At 34.4% G+C, this 20,000-nt stretch overlaps 1 protein-coding gene across 7 annotated transcripts in view; it reads left to right on the forward strand.

Moving 5' to 3' along the window:
- Nucleotides 1–20,000, forward strand: part of itga4 (integrin alpha 4) — a 107,906-nt gene that overhangs the window by 25,061 nt on the left and 62,845 nt on the right. The gene's annotated exons all lie outside the window — the stretch shown is intronic.

A 20,000-nucleotide genomic window follows, 5' to 3' on the forward strand; every position in this document is an offset into this window, starting at 1 on the left:
CTCATCATCCTGTGAGTAACTGCACCACAGGGAATAAATCACACTTATTTGAGCTCTAGATTACGTCCTATGAAAGGATTGTTTCACAATACAAATGAATCAGATTTCGCAGTACTAGTAATGTTAAAAGCAGGCTTTTTTTTTAGTTTATCAGAACATATACACCATATACTTCACAATCCAAAAGTCATCACATTTCTATAGAATGAGGTAATCATTTTATTCTATATTCTTATATATATTATTTGTCTATTTTTATAAACAGTTGCAATCAAAATTATTAAACCCCCTGAATTATTTGCCCCTCTGTTTAATTTTCCCCCAATTTCTGCTTAGTGGAGAGCAGATTTTTTTCAACACATTTCTAAGCATAATAGTTTTAATAACTCATTTCTGATAACTGATTTATTTTATCTTTGCCTTGATGACAGTAAATAATATTTGATTAGATGTTTTTCAAGACACTTCTATACAGCTTAAAGTGGCATTTTAAAGCTTAACTAGGTTAATTAGGTCAACTAGGCAGTTTAGGGTAATTTGGCAAGTTATAGTATAACAATGGTTTGTTCTGTAGACTATTAAAAAAATATAGCTTAAAGGGGCTAATAATTTTTACCTTTAAAATGTTTAAAAATTAAAAACTGTTTTTGTGCTAGCTGAATTAAAACAAATAAGACTTTCTCCAGAAGAAAAAATATTATCAGTCATACTGTAAAAATTTCTTTGCTATGTTAAACATCATTTGGGAAATATTTTAAAAAAGAAGAATAATTTAAAGGAGGTTTATTAATTCTGATTGCAACTGTTAATTATTTGTCTATATTCTTATATGAAGGCATAATTAATGTAATGGAATTGTATGTTATGAAAAAAAAACAATAAATAATGAAAGACTAAAATATTGGTATTGGTTGTTTTATCGTAACATGTTTTAAAATTTAATTTCAAACTATCTACATATATCTAAATGATTAATATTTTTATGATTCTACAGTACAATATTTTCTTGAAGCATACCATAATAATAGAAGATATAATATTTAATATATAGCAAAACTAATAAATAAAAGCAAACTACATTTTCTTCATTTAAAGTAATTAATAATTATTATTATTTTAAAGTACAATAGATATCGTATTGTTAAGAGTAATTGTATTAAATTATTAATTCTCAATATATAAAATACAATGCATTAATGCAATAATTGTTTTAACAATTCGCTTTATTTATAACAGTACAGTAGTATTACTGCAATGCATTTATTGTGCTTTAATAATTATTTTTGGTTATCAAAAACATATTATTCATGATAATGAAGCAATATTTCAGTGCACACATATCTTTTTATGTTTAATTAATCAAAACAAAGTATTTATAATTATATAAACTACAATTCTTTTAAGGGACAGATAAAGATGCTTACATTTTCCAGAGAAAAGGCATAATCCTATTGCATTCAATATAATTATTATTGCTGTTATAATTTTAAAAAGTATTAATTAAATATGCATTATGCAACAAATTGCCACTCATACAAAATTTAAATGCTTGCTCAATTAAATTTTTTACCTTTAGTAGTGTTTTTAAAACTCTAAATTGTATTCACTTATTTATCAGTATTGACTCTTTTAATAAAACGTGTTATTTTGCACCTTTTGCTCTCTTTGTTGCTTGCAGTAATTCCAAAAACATGCATCAGATAAATGTGAGGAAGTCGTTGGAAGTTTGTGTTTAATGCCAACCCAGAAAGTTGTATGAACTGATATGAAATGTTGTAGAATTACTGAAGTGTAATGTTAGCAGCAGTAAATAAGATCATCAGCCCTCACAGGAGGCTCCGCCCACTGCTCAAGATGATTGAGCAAGAAAAATACGACTTGATGGCACACATTGAAGGATGAAATGGACAATGAAGTTTCCATATGTTGTTTTTACACAGTAATTAGAGTCTGTCCTGTGCGTTCAATCACACACACGCACACACACACACGCACTGTATATATACACAGTAGCAGTAGTGTGGCCCTCATATGGTCTACTGACACACATGATGTCATTATTCCGGTCAGTTCTTCCGACGACGTGCCTGATTTCTGACTGCAATCCGTTTTGGCCTTGTTACTCAACCAATAATACAGAAACAGATAATTCACACTAATATCTGTTGTTAGTGATCAGCCGATGTTGATTTTTCACAGCCAATTCTGATACAGATTTTTACTATTTTACTTTTATTTTCCTTGAATTATATACATTTTATTTGTTATTTTTATTTAATTAGATTTGTTTAATCTGAAACATTTCTAATTCTAAAAGCATAATGGTCTCTGTGAAGTTGTTACTTTAAAAAATGCTGTACTAAACAAGAACAGCAGACAGCCTAAAAAATAAATAAATAAATAAATAAATAAATAAATAAATAAATAAATAAATCAATAAATATATATATATATATATATATATATATATATATATGTATATGTATATGTATATGTATGTATATATATATATATATATATATATATATATATATATATATATATATATATATATGTATGTATGTATGTATGTATGTATGTATGTATGTATGTATGTATGTATGTATGTATGTATATATATATATATATATATATATATATATATATATATATATATATATAATACAGATTCACTTTTTTGCCAGTAGGTGGCGTTTGTAGAACCGCACTGTGGTTGCATTTGTAAGTTAATAAGAATGTAAATTGTTCTGTAAATTAGACACAATATTTTAAAAGCGATATATCTATCAATATTTCACTGCATCAGTTTGAATCAATCATATTGCTGAATTTTTGAAACTATCAACAAATATCATACTGCTGGTTAACAGTACAAATGTTATAACAAGACATCTGGTTGGCACCTCTAATTGAAAATATTACACCACAGGTATATACAAAGGTGAATATCCACTAAATTCATTTTGCAGAATTTCTCTGCTTTGAGTTCATTCATTCATTTTCTTTTTGGCTTAGACTCTTTATTAATCTGGGGTTGCCACAGCGGAATGAACCGCCAACTTATCCAGCAGATGTTTTACACAGAGTACATGCCCTTTCAGCTGCAACCCTTCACTGGCAAATAAGACATATAAACGTTGATTTCAATAGTTTATTAATCATTTACTAACTCATTCTGAATGATCCTAAAAACCCTCAACTACTCTTAAATACAACTGGTTTGTAAATAATGCAATACTTAATTTAGTAATGAAAAATTTATCACTTACTAAGTATGAAAATACAATTATTAAGCAGATTATAAATGTGGTTATAAGTCTAGAATACAGCATTTGTAGTTGCAGTTATAAACTGCTTACTAACGTTTATTAATGTAGAGTTAATGCTTAACGGATAATGAATTCACTATTTGCTAATGCTTAATAAATGATTTATAGTGTGTAGTTATTATAAAGTATTACGAAAAACGGGACATGTGAAACAAAAATAAAAATGTGCTCCAGTATTGTATCCGAGATCGTCAAATTTGTCCTCTAGTGGATTTGTAAAAAACAAAAACTCCAAGAAGCCATAGTCCAGGGTACATATTTGTCGGTTTTCAAAAATGTTGCCCTGGGCACATATTTCCAATGAGCCTGGGTTGAAAAAAAAAATTTGATTGCTGGCTGATCAGTGCTTTTTTAGGGAGTAGAATATGTAGCAGGCCACTGTTTGGGTTAAAATGTAACCCAGCCATTTAGTTGATCCATATTCTGCCTAAATTTGTGTTGAAACAATCTAGCATTATTTTTGGATGACCCGCTGTGAGCTTTGACCTCAGAAACAGCAGCGCTTCATCCACTAAAATCTGTTTGCAGGTTGTTCTTCTGGTTTGGCCTGTTTTCAATTAATCACAATCTGTATGGAAAATAAACGTAAATAAAAGCAAAAGGGGAACGCTCGCAAACGGCCTCATTCATTGCGATCTCACGTCTGTTGTTCATCAGCATGTCGACCTGCGAGGAGCCCTGATGCGTCCCACTCACAGATGTGACCGGTTTGTATTCATTGGATATGCAAATGTGTTGATCCAGCGCTCATTGTTATTCACTGCCCCTGAGACAAATGAGGTTGATGCTGTTTGTGTGTTTGTTGTCTGCTTTTAGCATTGGGAAAGAGAGCTTGCTGGATTCTTCCACAGGGCTTTGTGAAAATGAATGCAATACACTCAAATTATTTATGCTGCTTGTTGAAACGACTTACTTAAAATAAGCTGAATCAACACAAATCTTGAGGTGTTTTGGGGGGACAGCTTAATTGTTTTGTTCAATCCACTTAAATTTGGAAAAAAAACAAGTTAACTTAATCTTTTTGTGTTGGGACAACATGAAGGAACTGTGTAGAACCCTGCATTTTTTCACATTGCAGAGCTGCACACTGTTAAAAGCCATTAGCTAAAATAGTAAGTAAACTCATTGCCTTTAAGTAATTTAACTGCATGTATAATTATAAAACTAAGTTGTGAACTTAAAAATAAAAATACTAAAATACTTACATTTATTAAGTAAACTCGACTTGTCATTTTTAAAGCAAAGGGTTTACTCGTTTTATTAGTAATCGCTTTTTTATTACGTTCATAATTCTAAATTTAAGTTACATGAACTTAATAGTTCTAAGTTGCAGCAGAAATACTTGACATTTTTAAGTGAAACCAACTTGTCTCTTTTAAAGCAACAGGTTTACTCAATATTTTAAGAAATTGTTATTTTTTTACAGTGCACTGCTATAGGCAATCAGAATAAATTAGCATTGCTATATTTACTGTAGCTTACTTCGATTTATAAATATTAGGATTTGATGTGATTAAATGCATATTCAGCACTGCTGGTTTCAGAATGAAGTTCATTATAACAGTAATTAGGCATCTTTCCCAGTACTAGGTTGCAGCTGGAAGGACATTTGCTGTGTAAAACATATGCTGGAATAGTTGGCGGTTAATTCTGCTGTGGTGATCCCTGTACCACATGCCACAAGCCCACGCAAACATGGGGAGAACATGCAAATTCCACACAGAAATGCTAACTGACCCAGCCGAGCCTCGAACCAGCGACCTTCTTGCTGTTAGGAGAGAGCGCTACCCACTGCACCTATGAAATTGTTTATTTTTATTTTTTCAAAATAAAAATAAATTAAATAATGATATTAAAATAAACATCTTAGTGATACATTAAATATATTTATTTTATTGTTTAGCATTTTAGTAATGAATAAAATAAAATACCTATCTTTTTTTGCCTCTAAAATAGTACGTAATGCCAATCATATCACTTATAAAAATAAACGATTGTTCTTTAATAATCAGTTGTTGAATTTGCACTTTATGACTTCCTTCCTTCCTTCCTTCCTTTAATAGGCAAAATAAATACATAAATAAATAAACAGGCATCTTTCCCAGTATTGGATGACTTTCTTTCTTTCTTTCTTTCTCTCTTTCTTTCTTTCTTGCCTTTTATACCTTTTATTGCTTATCTTTCTTTCTTTCTTTCTTTCTTTCTTTCTTTCTTTCTTTCTTTCTTTCTTTCTTTTTTACCTTTTATTGCTTTTCTTTCTTTCTTTCTTTCTTAATTCTTTCTTTCTTTCTTTCTTAATTCTTTCTTTCTTTCTTTCTTTCTTTCTTTTTTTACCTTTTATTGCCTTTCTTTCTTTCTTTCTTTCTTTCTTTCTTTCTTTCTTTCTTTTTCTTAATTCTATCTTTCTTTCTTTCTTTCTTCTTTCTTTCTTTCTTTCTTTCTTTCTTTCTTTCTTTTTTACCTTTTATTGCTTTTCTTTCTTTCTTTCTTTCTTTTTTTACCTTTTATTGCTTTTCTTTCTTTCTTTCTTTCTTTCTTTCTTTCTTTCTTTCTTTCTTTCTTTCTTTCTTTCTTTCTTTCTTACCTTTTATTGCTTTTCTTTCTTTCTTTCTTTCTTTCTTTCTTTCTTTCTTTCTTTCTCTTTTACCTTTTATTGCTTTTCTTTCTTTCTTTCTTTCTTTTTTACCTTTTATTGCCTTTCTTTCTTTCTTTCTTACCTTTTATTGCTTTTCTTTCTTTCTTTCTTTCTTTCTTTCTTTCTCTTTTACCTTTTATTGCTTTTCTTTCTTTCTTACCTTTTATTGCTTTTCTTTCTTTCTTTCTTTTTTACCTTTTATTGCTTTTCTTTCTTTCTTTCTTTCTTTCTTTCTTTTTTTACCTTTTATTGCTTTTCTTTCTTTCTTTCTTTCTTTTTTATCTTTTATTGCCTTTCTTTCTTTCTTACCTTTTATTGCTTTTGTTTCTTTTTTTCTTTCTTTCTTTCTTTCTTTCTTTCTTTCTTTCTTTCTTTCTTTCTTTCTTTCTTTCTTTCTTTCTTTCTTTCTTTCTTTCTTTCTTTCTTTCTTTTTTACCTTTTATTGCTTTTCTTTCTTTATTTTTTACCTTTTATTGCCTTTCTTTCTTTCTTACCTTTTATTGCTTTTCTTTCTTTCTTTCTTTCTTTCTTTCTTTCTTTCTTCTTTACCATTTATTGCCTTTCTTTCTTTCTTTCTTTCTTACCTTTTTTTTTTCTTTCCTTTGCTTTGACTTATTTATTTTTGAGGATGCTCTTTTCTGGAACATCATTTACACTCCCTCTAATTTTCCATTGTTTCTAAGTATAGCCATTCAAGTGACCTTGATGAAAATCGCTCATCTCTTCATAGCTCAATATACAGGATATTTCCCAAGACTCCTATCTATCTATCTGTCTATCTGTCTATCTGTCTGTCTATCTATCTATCTATCTATCTATCTATCTATCTATCTATATATCTATCTATCTATCTATCTATCTATCTATCTATCTATCTATCTATCTATCTATCTATCTATCTATCTATCTATCTATCTATCTATCTATCTATCTATCTATCTATCTATCTATCTATCTATCTATCTATCTATCTATCTATCTATCTATCTATCTATCTATCTATCTATCTATCTGTCTATCTATCTATCTATGCAGCCCTACTGTGCAGCGGTTGTGTGTGTGTGTGTGAGTGTGTGTGAGTGTGTGTGTGTGTGTGTTTGTGTGTGTGTGTTTTCGCAGCAGCTGCTCTGGTGATAGTGAAAGTGAGAGGCAGATCTTTGGCTCCTCTCTCCTCTAATCCCCTCCCTGTGGAGGCAAGCACTGGGCCGTGAACTGGGCTGAGATCTGATTGGTTGTCGAGCTGATGGGTCGGTCGTGGGGGGGTGTGCTGTCAGTGTGAGGGCCGCAGCTGTTTTTGGAAGAGCCTGTGTCGGTATCTGCAGCATGTCGACGTGTGAAGTACAAAAGATGAATCCTATTCCTCAAGAGAGCCCCACATATGTCAGATATATTGTCCCATTATACCAATTCATTTATCAAGCCACTGAATGCCAATTAGATTCGCAGGATGGTGCAGGTATATATGGCGAGTGGTCGGTGCCAGCGTTTTGCCGCAGCTGAGCTCTTCTGGCTGGCTTCACCTCAAGTGCCACTGCCGAATCCCTCTCTGTGGCAGGGTTTACCGGGGCGTAGTAACCTTCCCGAAAGGGCGAGTGGCGTCCCAGCGTTTGGAAAGCGAGAGGAGGCTTCGGAGTTCTCATTTCAGGCTTAGCTCGGCCCCTGTGATGAAGATGTCAGAGAAAGAGAGAGGCCTGAAGTGTGTGCCAAATGTGTCCACAGCCTGGAGATCAGATCAGATGAGAAGAGAGGATGATGAAGCAGGTCGCTTGAAAGTTACAACCAATGGAGTAAAGTAACTAATTACAAATACTCAAATTACTGTAATTAATTACTTTTTCTCAGGAATTGTAATTTACTAAGTAGTAGTTTTTAAGTAGTTTTAAAAATGTGTACTTTTACTCTCACTTGAGTACATTTTTAGTGCAGTATCTGTACTTTTACTCTCACTACTTTCCTTCAACCTGCAGTCACTACTTTATTTTTTCTTGTCTATGGGGTTTAGAAAAATTAGTCTTGTGATTCCTGACCAATCAAATCACACGTAGAAGGTAAATCGCTTCATAATGAACTTCTTCAAGACATGTGCACTTTAAAATTGCAACAAACTGTTTGGAAGCATTAAAAGTGTCTAAGAAGATGTCCAAAATCTTTACAAGCGTTTACCCAGAGACTGTTTAGATGCATGTCACTGATGAGAAGATGACCACTGTTTACTGTATGATGCCCAAAATGGCCATAAACACCCAGCAAGCACAAAAGATCAACATGATGTCAGATTGACATTGTACCCCAATGTCATAGGGAAGTTGGATTTTGTTTGGTGTTTACTATAATCTTCTATGTAAAGCTTTGACACAATTTACATTGTAAAAGCGCTATACAAATAAAGGTGAATTAAATTTAAATGAAAATCGGGTTGACAACAGAACTCAATGTCAGACCAACGTCAATGTCCAACGGAAAACCAACCAAATATCAATGCCTAATGATGTCACAGCTTGAAGTTGTGTGAACGTTACCACTACGATGTCTATCAGATGTTGGTTTTGGTTGCCAAACCTGATGAATAAATATCAGTATTTGACGTCAATATGATGTTGGCTCGGCGTTGGATTTTGGTCACTTTCTAACACAACCTAAAACTGACCAAATATCAACATCATTTAACGTTGTTATTAAACATCAAAATAACGTTATTCTTAGAAGTTGGCTAGACATTGGTTTTTGGTCACTTGACATCACAACCTAAATCTAACCCAATATTAACGTCCTATGACATTGTGTGCCTGCTGGGCAATAACTACACTACAGAATGTTACGTTTACACAAATCCACAAATTACATGTAAATGCCTCAGCTTTTCCCAGCGTAATACGACTCACTACTCATGAGTACTTTTAAAAGGGTTTTTACTGATACTTTGAGTAATACTTACAACAGATACATTTTCTCTACTTGCACTACATTTTTAGGCAAATAATGGTACTTTTACTTGAGTATGATTTTTTAGTACTCTTTTCACCACTGGTTACAACTCAAAAATCTGAACATTTTGTGATGTTTTGTAAAATGCGATACAAATCTAAATGTTTTGTTGTTGAGTTATCAGTTATCATGTGACACACCACAGCACGAGGATTTATGAATACAGTTATAGTCAAAATTATTAGCCCTTGTGATATTTTTGTCTTTACTTTAATTTTTTTTAAATATTTTCCAAATGATGAAGATGGAATTTTTTTACAATATTTCCTATAATATTTTTTTCTTCTGGCAAAAGACTTATTTGATTTGTTTTGGCTAGAATAAAAGCAGTTAAAAAAATAAAAATAAAAAAAAAACCTCATTTATAGCCAAGAGTATTAGCCCCCTTAAGCGATATTGTTTTTTTTCCCTCTAAACAAACCACTGTTATACAATGACTTGCCTAATTAACCTAATTAAGCCTTTAAATGTCACTTTAAGCTGAATACTAGTATCTTGCAAAATATTATGTACTGTCATTATGGCAAAGATAAAATAAATCAGTTATTAGAAGTGAGTTATTAAAACTATTATATTTAGAAATGTGCTGAAAAAAATCTTCTTTCCGTTAAACAGAAATGGGGGAAATATATACTGGGGGGCTAATAATTCAAGGGGGCTAATAATTCACCAAAGCCAACTAAGGGCCACGAAACCCCCCTGTTTTCAAGTCAGGAAAGTGGGCATGTCCAGCTCTGTTTTGGGGGGAGTTTCAGAGGAGGGAAAGAGGGAAGGTGTAGAAAAATTTGCATAAAAATGGGAGTTTCGGTCTGGGCACGTGCTGATTTTCACAGAGGCAAAACAAACACACAGATGCAGGGCAGAAAGACAGTGACTGTGATTACATGGACATCAGTATTCAAATTATTTGCCAAATTATTAAATAGTGGACTTTAACTGCAGTTTGCCACTTCCACTTTCATTCAGGAAAATTTCATTCATGCCCCTCGTTACAAATGAGATATTTGATTTGAGGAACTGCTGGAAGCGTGTATTTTTAATGCAATGTTTGATATCGCGAACTGAATAAGAAAAAAATTAATTCTGCATTTCTCAGTAACTTAGATGCACTCAGTATGTAGCGTCAGAAAGCCATGTGTGTATAGACTATCCTGTCACAAAATGTGGCGAAAATCATCAAAATCACCTACACAGTGGTAATAGTTTGATTGTGGTGTTTACACTCAGAGCAGCATTTACGGCAGATCTTTCAGTCTATAATATTGCAGTGATATTAACTAGTAATAGTACACTGAAGTACTGTACACTTAGTAACTTAGAAATCATTTTGACCAAGGTCTTTCTTTAAACACTGAAAGAGAATTGCTGACGATACAAACTAACTTTGCCATATAAATAAACAAACAAAGACCACTGATCACACACACTTACCAAATCTGTAGACACAGGACAATCGATACCAACTGGAGCCGCATTTTTTTTTTTTTAAGAAGATGAACAGCAAATCTGGATTTCAACATTTCCAGATGAGAAAAGCTCTCGGGTAAAAAATGTTCCTTAGACACGTATTTCTGTCGTGTTCACGTGCCCTGTAATCCACACATGAGTCCAGCTGCACTCTCATAGCGGAAAAATTAAAACAAAACCTTCAATGCAGCAAATTATAAAAGCAACACTGACGACCCATATCTCCAAACATTTCTTCTTCCGCTTGTTTTGACAACTCAACATGGCGTCTCTCTATATAAATATAAATACGATGTCCTTACTGTGTTCATAATGTATTGAGAACAGTTGTGGTGCTCTTGAATTGGGATAGGGGTTAGATTATGGACAGATTTGGTGGTATGGTTAGGTTTAAGGGTGGGTTAAGGTGTAATGGATAGTTAACAGTGTATTTACAAATGTAATTACAGAAGTTAATTACAGATGTATTTACATACAGGTATTTAATCAAGCATAAGTACATGGTAAATGCATGTATTTACACAATAACAACAATGTAACAAACTAGTAATTCCTGTGTAAGTTAAGTTAGTTAAGGCCACTTAATATAAAGTGGGACTAAAATTTGTTTCAAACCGGAAGAACGAATTTGCTCGAAATAACGCAAAAACAACCATTTTTCACTTTTTAGTGAAATATGTGTCCTTACAGTGTTTTTAGCAGCGTGGGACACATATAAACCGTCAACAGCCCAAAACATGTGTTTTGGTGTTTTGTGACCATTTAAAAATTCACTTTGTCAGTATAACACTGGAACTCTTTTCTTTAACTTTTGTTTAATTGACACTAGCACAAAGAAAATGCTAATATGAAAGACTCTTGGAGGAATCTTTTCTGCGATCTGATCACAACTGGATTGCATTTTGCATCTGCTGTTAAATGTGGTGTCAGCATGCATTGTGGTCAGATCACTGAAACCACATTACAGATCCACTGATACTGTTTTTTTCAGTGGTCGCGTTTGTTCAAGTATGGATTGAAACAACCCAGCATTATTATGTCTTAAGCATAGAAACAGAACAGGTGACATTTGTGTATATGTTTGTTTGTTCTTTCTTTCTTTCTTTCTTTCTTTCTTTCTTTCTTTCTGCCATTCCTTCCTTCCTTTCTTTCTTTTCTTTCCTTCCTTCCTTACATAATTTTTCCTTCTTGTCTGCCTTCCTTCATTCCTTCCTCCTTCCTTCCCTTTCTTATTTTTTCTTCCTTACTTAATTTTTCTTTCTTTCCTTCCTTCATTCCTTCCTTCCTTCCTTCCTTCTATCTTCCTTCCTTCCTTCCTTCCTTCATTCCTCCTTTCCTTCCTTCATTCCTCCTTTCCTTCCTTCATTCCTCCTTTCCTTCCTTCATTCCTCCTTTCCTTCGATCTTCCTTCCTTCTATCTTCCTTCCTTCTATCTTCCTTCTTTCATTCCTTCCTTCCTTCCTTCCTTGCTTATTTCCTTCTTCCTGCTCTTCATTATTTCTTTCTTCCTTACTTTATTTTTCAATCCTTCCTACCTTCCTTCCTTCCTTCCTCCTTTCTATCTTCCTTCTGTCCTTCCTTCCTTTCTATCTTCATTCTTTCCTTCCTTTCTACCTTCCTGCCTTCCTACTTTCTATCTTCCTTCTTTCCTTCCTTCTTCCTGCCCTTTCTTTCTGCCCTTCCTTCCTGCCCTTCCTTCCTGGCCTTTCTTCCTTTCTTTCCTTCCTTCCTTCTGCCCTTTCTTACTTCCTTCCCTCCTTCCTAATCCACTTGTTAAGTGTGACATCAGGCAAAGCGGCTTTGAGGTCCAAGTGCTTTATCAAACTGTACGAAGAGGCTCAACAAATGGTAACAATAAATGTTTACAAAGGGATGTAATACTTACGAAAACATAAACGCAATATATATATATATATATATATATATATATATATATATATATATATATATATATATATATATATATATATATATATATATATATATATATATATAGTAAATTGTTCACTTTAATGTGTAATAGAACTAAAAAGTGGTCATATACTAATATTTTCTCTAATCAAATGAGTAGCGGCCTCCGGAAACAGTATTTCATATTGTACGTCACGACTTAACTAGCAGATGATGGTTAAAGCCAGATGCAACTAGGGGCCAATGATAGTATACTTATGACTGTCAAAAAGTCCCTCATGTCAGTTCGAACCAACAGCCAGTGATTGAAAAGTAATGATGACTAATTACTGTCCCGTGTGAGAGATCTGTCCGATCCCCGGCAGCACAGCGTCATCATATTAAACAGCTTTTATTCCCATGACTGTGGTTCACATTCTCCACGGCTGTGCTCATGTGCTGATGGATTCAATTAGCCAGACTCTACAACCGCCTGTGGACGCTTTACTGACCGCCGGTTTGCTCAGAGGGCCTGGAGGTGACTGCTTTAGTCCATCCGTTTTTATTTAGCGTGATTACATTGTGTCAATGGCTCTTTTGGAATTGCTCAATTTTTAGAAGAAAATGACTCAGACATGACTTCATGTTGCCTTTTTCTTGATCTGAGGAAATTTTCCAGCACTGGAAGGCCTAATGTTAAACAAAAACGTTTTAGTTTACTGATGCAAACCTCTAAATAGCTATCTAAATCAAATTTAAGTGTAGTTAAATACAAAAGAGGAAATATTATTCATCCAATCAAACACCCTGAAAAAAAAAGGATTTATTGGATTTACCAACTTTTTTTAAGGTAGGTGGTTGCAAACAATCGATATGGGCTGAATTTAAACAAACAAATTAAATTTGGTAATGTTTAACTTAATTTGTTTGTTTAAATTTAACACATACAAAGTGTTTGCAACCACTTACCTTAAAAAAAAGCAAATTCAATTAATCATATTTTTCAGTACATTTGGTAAGATGGAGCTTGAAGGGATTGTTCTAACAAGATTTTCTCAACGTTCTAAACAGTTTTTTTTCAGCATGTATAAAATGTTGAATTTTCTCAAAACATTACCAATAAACTATTTAAATGTTGTTCATTTGACTTTCAGAATGTTCAGCACATTCAAATATAACATTACCATAATGTCATCGCCATATTTGAACTCTGTTGTGATTACTAAAATTCATTTATTCATTCATTTTTTTGTCGGCTTAATCCTTTTATTAATCTGGGGTCGCCACAGTGGAATGAGTCAATTTATCCAGCACATTTTTTCGCAGTGGATGCCCTTCCAGCCGCAACCCATCTCTGGGAAACATCCACACACACATTCACACACACACACTCATACACTACGGACAATTTAGCCTACCCAATTCACCTGTACCGCATGCCTATGGACTGTGGGGGAAACCGGAGCACCCGGAGAACATGCAAACTCCACACAGAAACGCCAACTGAGCCAAGGATCGAACCAGCGACCTTCTTGCTGTGCACTGCCTACTGCGCCACTGCATCGCCATTACTAAAATTATAAAATCTAAAATATTTATTTTGCTCTATAAATGATATTTTTAATGTTTGTCTTTTTTTCTATCTTTGTTATACTTATTTCATAATCTTCAGAAAACATTATCATAATGATTGCAAAGTGATCTTCTAACATTCACATAATCAAAACATTTAACATCCAGTAATGGATTCATAATCTAATTATTATTAATGGCAATAGTAGCTTTTTTTTTACTTTGGTTTCTAATTACTTTGTCAAGTTTATAACTGTCCATTTTGAGGGTGTAAAAAAGACATAAGCTGCATTCAAAAATCACATACTTCCATACTATATAGTGCGCTTAAAACAGTATGCGAGCCAAATATTCAGAATTCAGAGAATTTGAAAATCAGTTTGCGAGAAGTACCTGGATGATGTATTACTTCCGGCTAGATTCTGAAGTGCGCATTACATGGACGCTATGCTATAGCAACGCAACTCAGGTAGGTCACGTGATGATGACAAAATGGCAGATGTAGTATGTGCGAGTTCCATTCATACTGCTCACATTTGTACTGTATAGAACGTACTTTATGGCCATGCAGTAATTTTAAATTCAAATGCAACACCTGCTGAGTAGTAGACGGTTTTGGACTCAGCCATAGTGATATAAATTAATTCTATCCTTCATTTTAAGGACCTATTTTATTAAAAAAAAAATATTGTGATGGTTCATACTGTAAGACATTTGGCTCCAGTTAAGCACGTGTTTGGGTTAATAAGTGTTTTTATATCTGTTTTTGAGGGTCGAGGAGGAACCCCTGAGAATCACAGCTGGGCTTCATCTTCACAGATGATCTGGTGGTGTCACTGATGATGATGCTTCCTCTTATCAAATCATACAGTATCTGTTCAGAACACCACTGACCTCCCACACGCCACTTCCAGAGACCCAGAGGAATGCTCTTTAGTTTCTCTATCAGTGACCTAATGGGCTTTTCTCATGGAAGAATTCACGTCAGATTGTGTGATTCTCAGAATTCAGGGTTCCACACAATTGATTTGTGTTGGTACAACAAGAGGAAATTAAGTTAGCTTATTAGTTTTTACAAATTTAAGGTAATTGAACATAAAACCAATTAAGCTGTCCACAAAAAGCTCAAGAATTGTGTTGTTTCAGTCAGGGGCGCTGCTGGGGGAATGTGGGAGTTAGGACAATTCCAAGGGCCCATACATTTAGGGGGACCCAGAGACAGGCGGCCAGCTGCGCCCATGCAAACAGCAAACAATTAATTTTTTAATAAGACTGACTTCAAGGTTTGATTAAAATCAGTTATATACATTCTTTCTGTAAAGGCAAATGGAAGCTCTTTTTAATCATATTTTATATTCCTACTTCATCACTATCCACATTTATCCATTTAAACACCAATAATTAAAGAGTAATAATTATGTATATATATATATATATATATATATATATATATATATAGATTAATTTAAAATCTATATATATAATTTTTTGACATTTTTTGCTCAGACAAAGTTTATAGAACTTTACTTGGTCCTACTTTATATGAAATGTCCTTAATTAATATGTATTTTAAAAGTAATAATTTGGTGCAATGCACTTATTTACATAAATGTGTTTTTACATTGTACTTGTATATTTTTAATTTTCCGCATGTAATTACGTGTAATTAATTTATGTAATCACACTTGTAATTCTAATTTTGGACCATGCTAAACCTATGCCAAAACCTCTCCCTTTAACCTTAACTGTGCGTCCCACCTCAATGCAATTTTATATGAACACACTTGTATTTTATGTACAGTATCTGAATAAAAGTCTTGTCGCCTATCCAGGTTTTAGGAACAACAAATAATAACTTGACTTGAATAACTCAGAAGTGGCTTATATGAAAGGCAAAGGCCTCTAGATTACGCTTATTTAAAAAAAAAATTAATGTGATCATGGCTTCATTTTTAATTATTTAATTAGGACAGTAAGGTCTGACTTTTCTTGGACAAAAAGTTAATATTAGTTAATACAGTTAATATAATAATTAATATTGTTTATGACTCCCATGAGCTTGGAGGACTGCATCCATACATCTCTGCAATGACTCAAATAATTTATTAACAAAGTCATTTGGAATGGCAAAGAAAGTGTTCTTGCAGGACTGCCAGAGTTCATCAACATTCTTTGGATTTATTTTCAATGTCTCCTCCTTCATTTTACCCTAGAAATGCTAAAGAATGTTCATGTCTGGTGACTGGGCTGGCCAATCCAGGAGCACCTTGACCTTCTTTGCTTTCAGGAACTTTGATGTGGAGACTGAAGTCTAGGAAGGAGCGCCATCCTGCTGAAGAATTTGCCCTCTCCTGTGGTTTGTAATGTAATAGGCAGCACAAATTTTCTGATACCTCAGGCTGTTTATGTTGCCATCCACTTTGCAGATCTTGCATGCCCCCATACGTAACCCCAAACTACGATTTTTCCTTCACCAAACTTGACTGATTTCTGTGAGAATCTTGGGTCCATGCAGGTTCCAATAGGTCTTCTGCTGTATTTGTGATGATTGGGATGCAGTTTTCCAAATGATCAACTAGAAGTCAAGTTATTATTTGTTGCTTTTACAACTGGGATCAATGACAAGACTATTGTCAGGTAGTGTATATTCCTAGCAAGGCCACCTAATATAAAGTGGGACCTTTTATTTCTGTAAATCTCTCAATCTCTCATTTGAAGCTTTGCAAGAGCAGATTTCATGCCGGCTGCTGATTAGCAACACTGCTTTCCCATCGCAGCTCCAGAGACACTCCAGGGTCACGATGTGTTTCACAAAGCAAGGACGTTTTGATGTTAAAGGCAATTCATCAAGCCTTATTTATGCTCCCAGAGGCCAGAACAGCACAAAAGAGAGCAAAATGACTCTTTTGTCAGGACTCTTATCGGGACAGTTCAGTGTAATCCTGCTTTTATCTTAACAGATCTCTTCTTCTCTTTTCAGTTTTACTGTGTGCTGGATCAGATAACAGGCCTGCCACCTCTTCCAAACAGGAGCTTTCGGAAAAAGAGGAATTTGGGTCATATTTTAGAAAGCCTCCTCTCATTCATTACACTGACTAATCTGCAGATGAAGATTTATCCCTTAATGCTGTAATAACTCTTTATTTAATTATGTATGGCTTTTATTATCAATATATATATAGGAGTTTGAACATGCAGATCTGAAGAATGATCTGTTGTCCATCTGGGCATGTTGAGCAAGGTCAGTTTTCCCTGACCGGTAGTGAATCACTGGAAGGTCTTGACCTGAAAGTCAGTGCATGGAAATCTCACTGACAGCAAAGACTTGTTTAGTTCTTATGTTTAATTCAGCCCAAAATAAGCTTATTGATGCATATACTTTTATAATCATAAATCTTTACATTTATATAGTGCTTTTTCTGGACAATTAAAGCGCTTCACACACTGGAAGAAAGCAAGTAAGTAAGTAATGTGTATTTATATAGCGCATTTATATGGCTTATACACCCAAAGTGCTTCACATTCATGACGGGGTCTCTCCACACCACCACCAGTGTGTAGCATCCACTTGGATGATGCAATGGCAGCCACAGAACAACAGCGCCTGTGTGCTCACCACACACCAGCTATTGATGGAGTGGAAAGACAGTGATAGAGCCATTTCGGTGGATGGGGATGATTGGGAGGCCATGATCGTAAGGGCCGATGGAGGAGAATTTGGCAAGGACACCAGGGTTATTCCCCTACCCTTTACGAGAGGTGCCATGAGATTTTTAATCACCATAGAGAGTCAGGACTTTGGTTTAACGTCTCATCCGAAAGACAGCGCCCACCGACAGTTTGGTGTCCCCTTCACATTACTGGGGCATTAGGACTCACACAGACCGCAGGTTGAGCTCCCCCTGCTGGCCTCTCTAACACTACTTCCAACAGCAAGTTTTTCCATGTGGTCTCCAATTCAGGTACTGACCAGGCTCAGCCCTACTTAGCTTTAGTGAGTAACAGGTCTTTGGCTGCAGGGTGATATGGCTGTGGCCATATCCACTGGGGGGGAATCTCCTCATCCACCACCAGTGTACAGCATCCACCTGGATGACGTGACTGCAGCCATATTGCGCCAGGTCGCACACCACACACCAGCTGATCAGTGGAAACAAAGTGATGAAGCTAATTGTAATATGGGTATGGTTAGCAGGCCATGGAGGATAGAGACCAGAGGATACATTTAGTCAGGATGCTGGGGTTAAACCCCTACTCTTTTTTTCAAACAACATCCTGGGATTTTTAACGACCACAGAGAGTCAGGACCTCAGTTTAACACCTCATACAAAAGACGGCACTTACTGAGCAGTATAGAGTCCCCATCAAATTACTGGGGTATTAGGACCCACACAGAACACACCCCGTGCTGGTCTCACTAACACCACTTCCGGCAGCAACCTAGCTTTCCCATGTGGTCTCTCATTCCAACTGATCGGGCGAAACCCTGCTTGGCTTCAGTGGGCGACCATGTGAGAGATGCAAAGAGCTAGCTGTCAGCTTTTATAGGATTAGTTTATTTATTACTTACCCTTTGTTCAACTTTGAGACACAAATTAAGATATTTTAGATGAAATAAGAAAGCTCTGTCATCCTCCATAGACCGCTAAAGTCCAAAATAGGTCAAAGGAAACAGTGTAAAATGATTTTAGAAAATGTTGTGACAAAAAATAATTTTATGTTACCTTAACTTGTACCAATAAATTCGTCAGGTTTCAACTACCCTCTAAAGAAAATCCTGGTTGCCTTACATTTTTAATCTGAATCAAATTAACCTTATGAGTCCATTGAACTTATATTATGCTTAACTGACTTAAAACTGCTTGCATAACTTAAAAGATTAAGTTAGTACATGATTACCTTAGATTATTAAGTTACAAAGAACTAAAACATAAGCTGTCATGGCTTATTGTTCGTATATTTTTTAGAGTGTAAATTTTTTACATTTATATATGGTTTAACTTAAAATCTAATTAAAGTTTTGCTTCATGTTTTGAGTTGAAATAACTAGAAAAGTGCAACTAGCCAAATTAAGGCAGCAATAATTTTTCACAGTGTTTTTGAGTAAGTGGTGTGGTGTTTTTAGTTGGCTGTGGGGGCTGAATTGTACTGGTTAAGTGATTTAATGCTGTTCTCACACCGTTTTTACATATTTTGTTTGTTCAAACTGCTTGTTTAAAATGAGCTGAAACTATACAAAAGTTTTGGGGGACAACTTAATTCTTTTTAGTGTCACGGGGCGTAGTGGGTAGCATGATTGCCTAACAGCAAGAAGGTCGCTGGTTCGAGCCTGGGTCAGCTGGCATTTTTGTGTGGAGTTTGCATGTTCTCCCCGTGTTGGCGTAGGTTTTCCATGTGTGAGTGAGTGTGTATAGGTGTTTCTCAATACTGGGTTGTGACTGGAAGGGAATCCGATGTGTAAAACAAATGCCGGCGGTTCATTCCACTATGGTGACCTCTGAAATAGAGACTAAGCCGAAGGAAAATTAAAAAAATTATAAACAAAGAAATTATGGTTATTAAAAACATTGTTTTAATTTTTGATTGAACTTTTTAATGATCCTCTGATGAAGACTAAAGATATTTTGAAGAATGTTGTAAACCAGACAATTTATGATATCCAGTTGTTGTTGTTGTTTTTACAATGGAAGTCAGTGGCTATACTGTCAGTGTCAGCAGTCTGATTACCAATATTAAAAATAAATAAATAAATAAAAACTTTCATTATGTTAAACAATTTGAAATTGATTTGAGTAAATTGTTTGGGGTGAATTGTACTCGTTAAGTGATAGTTCATACAAAAAAAAAAAAAAACAGGATTTTTTTTTTTACATTGTAATATAAGTTTTCTCATGTTTACAGTATGAAATGAAGCTGAGGGAAACGTGAAGTTGTGAAATGCATTTGCTCAATGTGGAAACCATATATGTATCTGTGCATGTGTTTTCCGTGTGTTGTTCATGGTGTCTTGAGCAAACATCAGCAATATGCAGGGCAATGACCATGCAAAATATCCATGAAGAGTCACTCATCCCTTCTTTGACCTTTGCTCCTTTTTTCTGCTCTTTGCATTTGCACATGTT

The sequence above is a fragment of the Danio rerio genome, chromosome 9 (assembly GCF_049306965.1).
Source record: "Danio rerio strain Tuebingen ecotype United States chromosome 9, GRCz12tu, whole genome shotgun sequence".
Lineage (NCBI taxonomy): Eukaryota > Metazoa > Chordata > Actinopteri > Cypriniformes > Danionidae > Danio > Danio rerio.